Source organism: Choristoneura fumiferana, unplaced genomic scaffold, assembly GCF_025370935.1.
Source record: "Choristoneura fumiferana unplaced genomic scaffold, NRCan_CFum_1 Sck3bRy_161;HRSCAF=350_pilon, whole genome shotgun sequence".
Taxonomy (NCBI): Eukaryota; Metazoa; Arthropoda; class Insecta; order Lepidoptera; family Tortricidae; genus Choristoneura; species Choristoneura fumiferana.
The window spans coordinates 1-12,341 of NW_027412843.1; the positions used below are offsets into that span (position 1 = coordinate 1).

The following is a 12,341-nucleotide window of genomic DNA, read 5'->3' on the forward strand; positions in this document are numbered from 1 at the left end:
AGTCGTTTCAGAGTGCATTGATTCGTTGGTGCCTTTGGACGCCTATCATCCTGCGGTTGAGGTGACGGTTCGATTACAAAATGTATTTTCGAGTGGGAGAGCTGAGTTGGCAGTGGGCTTTGGTGCCCCACTGCCCTCACGAAGCTTTTCGTGGAACTTCAAGAGGGCCGATCTCTTTGCTCTGTACAAAGACATAGCCGAAATAGACTGGTCTCCCATATATGGCCTAGGAAACGTAGATGTGGGGGTGGCGATGTTCTACAATATGCTCAATGACTCCCTTGCTCGCCATGTGCCCCGAAGGCTATCATCTAGTGTCCCTTGTCGTTATAAGTACCCATCCTGGTACACTCCCGAGGTTATTAAATATATTAAACTTAAGCATTTCCACCTCGTTAAATTCAGGACTAATGGCCTCGAATTCAATAAACAGATGTTTAGGTACTATAGAACCCGAGTGAAGGAGGAAATTTCTCTTGCACACCGAGGGCATTTGTGGAGAATTGGACTTGATATTACTCGGGAGCCCACTGTATTCTGGAAACATATTCGGAATTTGCGCAGCAATCGATCGTCAATAGGTATTTACACTCATTGCGGTAAAAAAGTAGATAGTGTTGAAGCTGTAGATGTTTTTGCTAATTACTTTAGTTCAGTGTTTCACGAAGATACGCCAGTTCTTGATGCTTCAAGCGCCAGTTTAAATGAAGACCCTCTAAAAAATGTGACTATTTCCCTGAATGAAATCACTTACAAGGACTTGTGTCGAGTGGTGCGCCAACTAAAAGTCTCTTCTTCCCCGGGGCCTGATGGTATACCCATATTCGTATTGAGGGACTGCGTGTCGGCTCTTGCGGAGCCTTTGCTCTACTTGTATAATTTATCTATAAAAGAGATGACATATCCCTCGGTCTGGAAACTATCAAGAGTAACACCGGTCCCCAAAGATGGCTCGTCTACCGAGGTGTCATCTCATAGGCCTATTGCTGTCTTGTCGGTATTTGGAAAGGTCTTTGAGGGTTTGATTAATCGCCAAATAATTACCCAAATATCACCTTACTTAACGGACGCGCAACATGGTTTCCGCGCTGGCCGGTCGACTGTCACCAACAATGTCAACTTTTCTGATTTTGTTCTTCAGCACATAGATAGAGCCGGTCAAGTAGACGCGGCCTACTTTGATTTTAAAAAGGCCTTCGATCTTGTTGACAACGATATATTATTGCGGAAACTATCGGCATTTGGGTTCAGCAGGTGCCTCCTAACGTTCATCGCCAGCTACCTGAAGGATCGGAAACAATATGTCCAAATCTGTGGCCACTCTTCTAGGGAGTTCTATACCCGGTCTGGTGTGAGTCAGGGGAGCACGCTGGGTCCGACCCTGTTTCTGATAATGGTCGATGATCTACCGGCCGTCGTCAGTAAATCTGAGTGTCTCTTGTTTGCCGATGACTTGAAGGTGTTTTCGGCTATAAGTGGGGACGCGGACTGTGAAGCGTTGCAATCAGACATAAACGCTATATCTAATTGGGCGCGTATCAACAGATTGTCGTTTAATGCTGGGAAGTGCAAAGTCATCTCTTTCACGCGTTCTCCGACAGCTGTTGAGTATTCCTATGACTTGGCAGGTAGCTCATTGCTCAGAGTTCACAGTACTAGGGACCTAGGCTTGATTGTGGATGAAAAATTTGACTATCATCAGCATATCATTAGCGCATGCAAGAGTGCCAGTAGAGCCTTAGGATTCATAATGCGTGCAGGCTCGCAGTTCAAGAGTGTAACTGTCTCTATTGTCCTGTATAATGCTTTTGTACGTAGTAAGCTGGAATACAATTCCATTGTTTGGGATCCTATGGAATCAAAATACAATTTGCTCATAGAGAGAGTCCAGCGAAAGTTTGCTCGGCACCTGTATAAGAGGCTATATGGTTATTATCCGTTTTTGTTTCCGTCGCTGTTTGTGTCAGGCATGGTTGGGTTGGATACCCTAAGCCATAGGCGAAAGTTGCATTTGCTCGTACATTACTGTTCTTTGTTGCAAAATAGAGTCAATAATCCTCTGGTACTGCGGCAAATGACTCTATTCGTCCCGCAACGGTATGTACGGGCGGGAGTGCGCCGCCGCCATCACTTATTCGCAGCGTTGGCGGGGCTGAGGACTCGTAGAGCTAAGAACTGTCCAACGGCCAGGGCAATTGCGCTGCTAAATGAATTTTTGACTGAAATCCAGGATGCTGACGTGTTTGCCGATGGTTGGGGAGCACTTTTATCTAAAATAATGTTATTTTTAGCATAGTATTAAGTATTAACGAGCTAGGCGTTTTGGTGCAAACTGTAAGCCTGACTTCGTATTGAATAAATAAATAAATAAAATAAATAAATAAATTAAATAAATAATAATAATTACGTAGTCTAATTAGTATTAAAATAGTTTTCAATTTGAAACTGTTGGCTAAATAATTAAATATGCAAGCTTTTAAAACGTCACTTCATAAACAATAAAAGAAAAGAAAAACCGCGCAACAATTTTTTTTTTGCTATTTGAATTTTGAACAGATATATGGCTTGTCTATTAGTCGAGCGTACGTTTTTAAAAAGTAAGTAATATTGTAATTTTGAACAAAACATTGTTTTTTTTTCTCGCGCATTCAAAGTGAAAAGTAGAGTGCTTAACGCGAGACTAAACAACCATAATGCCACTCGAACTATAGCCACCCTCGCTCTGCTCGGGTGGCTAAAAATAACGTGTCATTATGGCTTGTTTTAGTCCCTTGTTGAACAATCTACTATAAAAAAATAAAACGAAAAATATAAATTTACGTACCTAAGTAATTGGTTACAAATCTTGTTTTTACTTATTTTAGTGCCTTCGTGTAGTGCCTATATTTACATTACCTAGGTACCTACATGACAAAATAGGTGATAAGTAAACAAGTGTAAACATGCGACGGTGATTGTTTACTAGGTTGTGTTTTGATTTGTTTTTTTCATTTACACCTCTGCCGCAACTCGCGAAGATGTCCATTAAGATTTCATTATACTCTACCTACTTACTTACGTAGTAATATGTAATAGTGGGTTAAGTAAATACTTATATAGCTTGAACCTATTTAGCGACGAGCTGCCATGCAACAATTTTATTATGGGGGGATTAAGGATATGAATATACGTATACCTACTATTCATAAGCTAGGTAGCTATTAAGTAGTTTGACCTTTCTGAGCAAATTCTTCTAGCAATTTCTATAGTTTCACCATTTTATGGACGAAATAATCAGATCTAAGTAATTGAACAGAAAATGTACCTTTTTAAAACCTCACCTTTCCAAACTTTGAGGTGCCTCCCCGCCCGCTCCTCTAACTCTAAATAGTCATAAAGAAGAATCGCCATTTCAACAGCGTCATTTCATTTCCATTCTGAAACAAAATAAATATCATTAAATCATTACAGTACCTAGTAAAAGATCATAAGTACATGGCAAGGACACATGCGCACACATTTCAGTGACCGTTCGTGAACTTAGACTCTGGGGGTCCACCCGGACCAATCAGACATTTGGTCAAATTCAAATTTCAAAAAATTCAAATCCTTTATTCAGCAGTAAATAGGCCGCAACTGACACTTTTACACGTTATTTTTTAAACTACCAGCGCTTTCGGAAAGACCATCATTGCCAAGAAGAATATGCGCCACAAGAAACTTGGACTGATTGTGTTATACCTACTTTTTTTTATTCTACACCAAAACCAAATCTCGTAAGATTGAAATACAAATACCTATGTCTAGTCAATGTCTGATAATTTTTTGTCTACACGTCTACATGCTTACTAATTTAGGGATTACTGGCAGCATTCCTCATTCAAAAATATCACGCACTTAAATATTTAAGTACTTACCTAGGGTTCAAACTCTCCCTAAAATACTGACCTACCTATCGCCTGAAGTGTTACATCGTTATTCCGGACATTCTGTATACCTACTGCCGTGTCAAACCTCTCATTGACAACACTCCCAAACCCATTAAAACTTGACACAAAGGTGTCATCTAATTAACAAAACATGACAAATGCTTTGCTGAAGGCCCTTGAGACCTGCATAATTAAATTTATGAGTTAGGGAGTTGCCTCGAGGATACCGTTAACCCTTTTGTTATGTTTTAATTAGGACATACTCGTAAATATCGATTATTCAAGGCACCGATTTTATGGATGCGAACTAGTTAACTTAGTGTCAGGATAAATTTAAGGAAAGAGGATGGAGAAACCTTCACTAGAGGGGGTCTCTAGATAGAACTCTTTTTTTACAGTATTTTTAACCCCCGACGCAAAAGAGGGGTGTTTTAAGTTTCACCGCTATGTGTGTCTGTTTGTCTGTCTGTAGCTCTTAAACGGGTGGACCGATTTGAATGCGGTTTTTTTTATTTGAAAGCAGGTTTTCTAGCGATGGTTCTTTGACATGTTTTATCAAATTCAGCCATTTTTGAGATATTGAACTTTGTTTAGTACTACTTTTGTAGGTACAACACAATTTTCGAGATTACCTGTCTCATACTCGTACTACAGTCGAACAAACTGAATCATGTGTACCACGCATCGTCATGTGGACCTTTGTGCTACTAATGTCATTGGCATCCCATACTTAGTTTTTGTCAAGGAAATCATAGTGAAATAGATTTAAGTATTAACCTGGGACTGTACAGTACATGCCAGATCTGCTCTACTTCCACAACGTATGACATAAATGTACCCTCTCTTAATTAAGCTGTTACAAATGTTATTTCTATTTACAGCTTATCCGGTGTGAATTCCAAGATTGCGGATGGATGCATCGGAAAATAACAAGAAATATTAATGAAAAGAAGAGAAAATTTAGGGCAGCGGAAGTTTTGGATGCAGTAATGCAGGATACCATAATTCAAAAAATAAATAATAATGTGTGCCCTCCGAGTGACCTACAAGGGTATATACGTTGTTTATTTTTTATATGATAGGGGAAAACGAGCAGGAGGTCACCTGATGGAAAGCAATCACTGCCGCCCATGGACATCCAAGGGAGAGAGAGAGAAAGAGATCCCTTCAGGGATAAGTCCGCCTTTGTACTTAACTTTATTTATTTTTTCTGTAACCTTTTTGCATTTGCTTTTTGTATAATAAAGAGTATAAATAAACAAATAAACAAACAGTTTCTTGAAGATCGCCAAGTTGTACCAACGAGTATCTACCGGTCCGAAAACCGGGATTTTGTTGAAGTATCAAATGTGATCTATTAAATTGGTTTTACTTCAGTTAAAATAATATTTTTTTGCTAAAAAGTCATTTTTAGTACTTATAGTAGTTTATTTCTGACTATACATATATGTGTCCATACCAAGTTTCAAGTCGGTGCCTTTAATCGTTGATCCAACCTGCGGAGACGACACTGGCCTTACCAGCAGAATTCCACTACCAGATAATTGTATTTTCACACCTCTCATTCAGAAAAGTAACTTTTCTCCCTGACGAGAGGGAGCAAAGTGCAACTTTTCTGTTCAAGGCTTTTCTAAGTGTTTTTATTGCAAATTTCCTTTTTTGAAGTTGATGTTTGTAAAGCCACGCCATTTTCTATGCTAGTTTGTTCTTTAATAATATTTAGAATTGTTTTTTTTCTAAGTTTCTTAATGCTCGGTGAAAAGTTGTATGAGCCCACTCGGGAGCACAATTATTTTCATCTTGGGCGTTAACACTTGAATCCCTCATTACGCTCAGGATTCTACTTTAGAATCTCTCGCTACGCTCAGGATTCTATGTATCCTTCGCTACATTCCTGAATTCAATGTACGCCCTCGCCGTAAATATACCATTTTGCTCCCTTGTGACACAAATAACTATTTCGCCGACTTACATTATGTATGCCACCTTCCTATTATTATTTCAGCTGAATCGGATACCAGGATCGAAAATAGTTTGGCAAATTTTAAAACAGACTGTGGTTTGACCTATGGCCTCTCCTGCAGATCGTGGGTTCAAACCCGGGCTTGCACTGCACCTCTGAGTTTTTCGAAATTCATATATGGGAAATTACATTTGAAATCTACCACGAGCTTAACATCGGAGGAAACCTGCACAAATCTGCGAAGCAATTCAATGGTGTGTGTCAAGTTCCCAATCGGCACTGGGCCGCGTGGGAACTATGGCCAAGGCCCTCTCATTCTGAGAGGAGGCCTGTCCCCAGTACTGGGAAGTGTATAGGTAAGGATGATGATGATAATGATAATTAAGACTTGGTCTCCTGGGAGTCTTAAGACCTCATGACGTTCGACGCTTTCATAAGTGGTACTTCTTCCAATACTATATATGTACCTACTAAGCCTAGATATGTATAGGTAGGTAGGTACGTATGTTGCCGCGCTACAATAGTCTTTGTCTCAATACGTGACCAGTGAGCAAATAACGTGGGTGCAAGTGTGCAAGTCAAATTACATAGTCGTACAAACAGAAGCAGCAGTTTCAAGACCTTTACGCAAATCTCGCTAAGATTCAACTAATGTTGAGGTCATGGGTTGGTCATACTCGTAGCTAAATAAATGTTGTGTCATAGGGCCATAAAAGTTATGTGTTCATCGCAGATGACGCCATACTCGTATACAATGTTATTGGTGGTCGAATTTAAAATTATGTCAGTCGAAAATACCGTAATAATAGAAAAAATCTGATCACAAAAATTCATAAATTATGTACTTATGTATGAAAACTCTATTGTACGTACAAAAGAAAATACTTAATTAAATTATTGTTTCCGAACGTAACCTGTTTGGCGCGCTGTCAGTGTCATTACCTATATAGTGGTCTAGATGTATGTAGATATGTATAATTTGCAATGAGAAGTAAAAAGCATGTTCTTTAACTAAATTACTGTTTTAATTCATGAATACATCCTGAAACATGGTGTCAGAAGTGCTGCAGTGACCAAAATAAAGTGAAAAAATGAGTGCTGATGAGAAATTCGCGCTCTTACTTGAGCAACAAACAAAATTGCTCGCGACAATGCAAAGTCAGATCACATTGTTACAACAACAAGTTGTTACTAACACGGGAGACTCCAGTGCAAGCAGGGTCAATGTCCCATGGCCACAGCCTTTACAAGTCGAATCTGGCGATCAGCATGAAAACTTAGAATTTTTCAAGAACGGCTGGCAGAATTACTGTTTGGCCTCTGGAATTGACAAATGGCCACCAGCAAAGGCAGAAATAAAAGCCGGCCTACTAATCAGTGCTTTAGGCTCTGCGGCTATGAAAAAATACATGGAGTTTGGTCTGACTGAAGAAGATAAAAAAGACGAATTGCTTATCTTTAAGAAAATAGAAGAGTTCATAAGCAAAGAGACAAATGTAATATACTCCAGATATTTATTTAATGCGAGAACACAGCTTCAAGGAGAAGATTTCTCTGAATATCTATTATCATTAAAAAAACTGGTAAAACCATGCCAATATGGTACTATGGAAAAGGAAATTTTAAGAGACAGAATAGTAGTGGGCATTATCAATGGAGACACAAAGAAAGAATTACTACGAAGAGCAGATCTGGATCTGGAGGAGGCTGTAAATATCTGCAGGTCAGCGGAAACGGCCAGCAAGCAACTGACAGAGCTCCAGAAAACTGAGGAATCAGAAGAAAAATCAATTAATAAAATAAATGAACAAAAGACTTACCAGAAAGAGCTAAGAACATGTAAGTTTTGTGGCAACAAGCACATATTTAACAAAAATATATGTCCAGCATATAAAAAGAGGTGTGAAAAGTGCAAGGGATGGAATCACTTGGCAAAAGTTTGTAAGAAAAAATATGTCCGTGAGGTCAGTGAGCAAACACCATCTGATGTATCAGATGATGATGTTTACATATCAGAAATAAAAATAAATAAGAGATCTGGCCATAGGGAGGTGCCCTTGCTGTTTAACATAGAAAACAAGATGGTGAAAGCATATTGCATTCTGGATACTGGCTCACAAGTATGTACAATGGGTGTAAACTATTATAAAACAATAACAGGATGTAATGAGCTGACTAACTTAGAACCATCAATACATAAGCTGCGCTGTTTTAATAATTCTGAAATAACAGATTATGGAACTAAAATTTTTGAATGTGTCAGTAACCACAAGAAGTATTCTATAAAATTTCACATAGTAGATGTGGACCACAAACCCTTATTGTCAGAAAATGCATGCTTGGCTCTTGGATTAATAAAATATTGCAACACTATATCCAGCCCGGAGATAAATAATGAACAATGCCAAAAATTGGTCCGGAAATATCAAGATGTTTTTGAGGGATATGGCTGTCTTCCAGGTGAGGTTACTTTAGAGTTTGATAATACTATTCCACCAAAAATACAACCACCCAGGAGGATTCCTATGGCTCTTCGAGATAAACTGAAGTCTGAATTAGAACAGTTAGAAAAAGATAAAATTATTGTTAGAGAATTGTGTCATACAGACTGGGTAAACAACATTTTGATTGTTAAAAAAGATTCTAAATTTAGAATATGTTTAGATCCTATTCCTCTAAACAAAGCTCTGAAAAGACCAAACTATCAGTTCACTACTCTGGATGAGATGTTGCCTGAGTTGAGCAAAGCTAAGGTTTTTAGTACCGTAGATGCAAAGAAAGGCTTTTGGCAAATCAGTCTGGATGAGAATAGTAGCAAATTAACTACATTTTGGACCCCTTTTGGCCGTTACAGATGGTTGCGTCTTCCGTTTGGATTAACATCATCGCCGGAGATTTTTCAACAGAAACTTACCAGCTTGCTGCATGGTCTTACAGGGATTGAAATAATAGCAGATGATATTTTGATATATGGTGTTGGTGATAATTTAGAAGAAGCAACAAAAGACCATAATAATAAACTGGAAAAATTATTCATTAGACTCCGAGAAATCAATTGTAAGTTAAATATAAATAAAGCCAACTTTCTTCAGACTTCTGTCAAGTACTATGGACATTATTTAACAAAGGATGGTCTTCAAGTAGATAAATCAAAGGTACATGCTATTAAAAATATGCCAACACCAACCTCTAACAAAGATGTGTTGAGATTTTTAGGTATGGTGAGTTATCTCAGTAAATTTATAAATAATCTGAGTTATGAGGCACATCACCTAAGGCAACTTACTAGAAAGGATGTAATTTTTAAATGGACAGACAAAGAAGAAAAAGAATTTAATAATTTAAAAAGGATTATATCAGATTTACCTACTCTAAAATACTTTGAATTGAACAAAGATGTTGTTATTGAATGTGATGCAAGTGAATTTGGTTTGGGAGCTGCTTTATATCAAAATGATCGGATAATATCTTTTGCATCCCGCTGTCTCACATCCACACAAAAAAAATATGCTCAAATTGAAAAAGAGATGCTTGCAGTAGTGTTTGCATGCACAAGATTTAATCAATATATAGTTGGTAACCCAAGAATAATCATTAAAACAGACCATAAACCACTGATTAACATTCTAAATAAACCACTCACAGAGGCACCAAAAAGGTTACAGATGATGCTACTTACAGTACAAAAATATAATATTGAATTACAGTATATACAAGGCAAAGATAACATAGTAGCAGATACATTATCACGAGCTCCAGTAGAAGAGGATGAGGACAGTTTAAAAAAGGAAAGAAAGTTTAATGAAAAGAAAATTTTTAAGATTATAAACAAGATTTCAGCAGTTAAATATTTAAAAATTTCAGACAAACTTATTGAGAGGATTAAAACAGAAACACAAAATGATTCCAATCTACAGAAAATAATGGTATATATCATAAAAGGTTTCCCTAATTATATATCTGACATGCCATCTGAGATAAGGATATATCATAAATTCAGGCATGAATTATCAACTATAGATGGCCTCATACTAAGAAAAGACCAAGTACTTATACCAGTGTCAATAAGAGAAGAGTTAATGATAAAGGTACATGCAAGTCATAATGGCATTATAGCTACCTTGAGGCTAGCAAGGACAAATATGTTTTGGCCGGGCATGTCAAATGATATAAAAAACTTTGTGGCAAAATGTAGATTTTGTGTTACAAATTCCACAGCACAGCAAAAATTGCCTCTAAAACCTCATGATGTGCCTAGATATCCATTCCAATATGTGTCAATGGATGTGTTTACGGTGAGCCAAGCAAAATATTTAGTAACAGTTGATCACTATTCAGACTATTTCGAATTAGACAAATTAAAGTCACTTACAGCATTAGAAATTGTTGATATATGTAAAAAAAATTTTTCGAGACATGGTATTCCCCAAAGAGTTTGTACCGACAATGCCACTAATTTTGTTAATGAAGATTTCAAGAAATTTTCTGTGAGCTGGAATTTTGAACACATTACATCATCACCGCACTATCCACAGTCAAATGGCAAAGCAGAAATAACTGTTAAAATAGCAAAACGAATAGTAATACAGAGCTTGGAGACTAAAAGCGACTTATGGTATTCATTATTACATCTGAGGAATGTACCCAAAGAAGATGATTTGACAAGTCCAGTACAGAAACTATTTTCCAGAAGAACGAGAACTGGTCTACCCTGTCTGCTAAAACATTTAATACCCAAACTTATTGCAAATGTACCTAAAACTATTAAGGAACGAAAAGAAAAATATAAGATAAACTATGACCAAAGAGCAAAGGACACTGCCATGCTTAGAATAGGTCAAAATGTGGCTGTTAGATTAAATCCAGAATGGAATGGAAAATGGGTACCTGCAAAAGTTACTGAGGTTCTGAATGATAGGTCATATGTCGTATCTGCAAATGGCAAAGAATACAGGCGAAACAGGATTCACATAAGACCCTGTCCTGAAGGTGTTTCCTCTATACACAAGATGGTACCTACAGAAGTGAATGTCCCAAGAGAAACAACAGAGTGGTCGCCATCTCAGCCTTACCATACAGGTACAGAACTTATATTTTCAGCAGAACAAGATGAGCTCAGACCGGAAAATCAAAGAGCTCAACAATACCAAGAAGCAATGGCTGGTAACATCCTTCCAGAGCCACAACGTAGCACCAGGGTAGGATGTAGACCTGCCCGTTTCAACGACTATGACATGTCCTAGGGTAGTATGAGCTTTTCTAAAGGAAGAGGGATGTTTCCGAACGTAACCTGTTTGGCGCGCTGTCAGTGTCATTACCTATATAGTGGTCTAGATGTATGTAGATATGTATAATTTGGAATGAGAAGTAAAAAGCATGTTCTTTAACTAAATGACTGTTTTAATTCATGAATACATCCTGAAACAATTATTGTTTGTTTTTAATGCGGCGGGGGGCTTCGCCCACTTGTCCCCCCTTTGATTACCGTACCTCTTTTACTGGTGGCTGTTCGTTCCGTTACAAATACAATTCTAACCTAACCTAATAAAATAATCCACTTTTTCTTGTCATAATTGTTTTACCATTTACCGTTTTTATATTTACCACTACTTACACTAATCAAGAAATAGTACTTAATTTATTTTCGGACATAGATTTGGACAGGATTTCGGCATATCAAAATTCGGCTAAAAATACATTATAGGTAGTATGCTAAAAAATATTCATCATCATCCCAGCCTATATACGTCCCACTACTGGGCACAGGCCTCCTCTCAGAACAAGAGGGCTTGGGCCATAGTTCCCACGCGGGCCCAGTGCGGATTGGGAACTTCGCACGCACCATTAAATCGCTTCGCAGGTTTGTGCAGGTTTCCTCACATAATAAAATTCGGCCATGTTAAAATTATGCTAATATAATATTCCGAACTAAATTTCGGCAAGTGTAAAATAAATTATGCGAGACTTGTTATTATGCGTAATAAGGTTCGGTCGTGCATTACAAAATGTGCCATGCCAGATGTCACCCAGCGCAGATCTATATTTGCCTACTTCATACTATACGTAGGTACTTAGGTTCTTTATTAGTTTGCTGTGACATGGTCCCATTGGGTGAATAATAAATAATAAATCCTACTGTTATTTGATTCCGCCTGATCAATATTGTTCTTACTGAAATTGATTAATGCCCAGCCCAATATAGCTTTAATCAATTTAAGTGCTTTTATATAGGATTCGATCAGGAATTCGGTTCAGCCTCGAGGCAGTCTGGCGGTTCGCCAGCTACAACGTAGTGTCCTAATTCTTGAACAAACGCGAGCACGTACAGCATGACAAATGTAACAGCGTGTTTTGATAGGTTTCAGGAGAGACCGAGGCAAATATATTGCAGATTTGGAAAGTTTACACATGTTTCATGTCTGATTAAGTTTTTGGTGCTAAATTAGGTCATCGTGTCAGTATTTTAGCGT

General features: G+C 37.9%; 1 long non-coding RNA gene across 1 annotated transcript; it reads left to right on the forward strand.

Moving 5' to 3' along the window:
- Window positions 1-6,868: 6,868 nt before the first annotated feature.
- LOC141445037 (uncharacterized) lies at window positions 6,869-11,301 on the forward strand. Its single transcript, XR_012453267.1, has 2 exons — window positions 6,869-8,331; window positions 8,726-11,301. It is a non-coding gene; the product is annotated as an uncharacterized lncRNA (long non-coding RNA).
- Window positions 11,302-12,341: the final 1,040 nt, after the last annotated feature.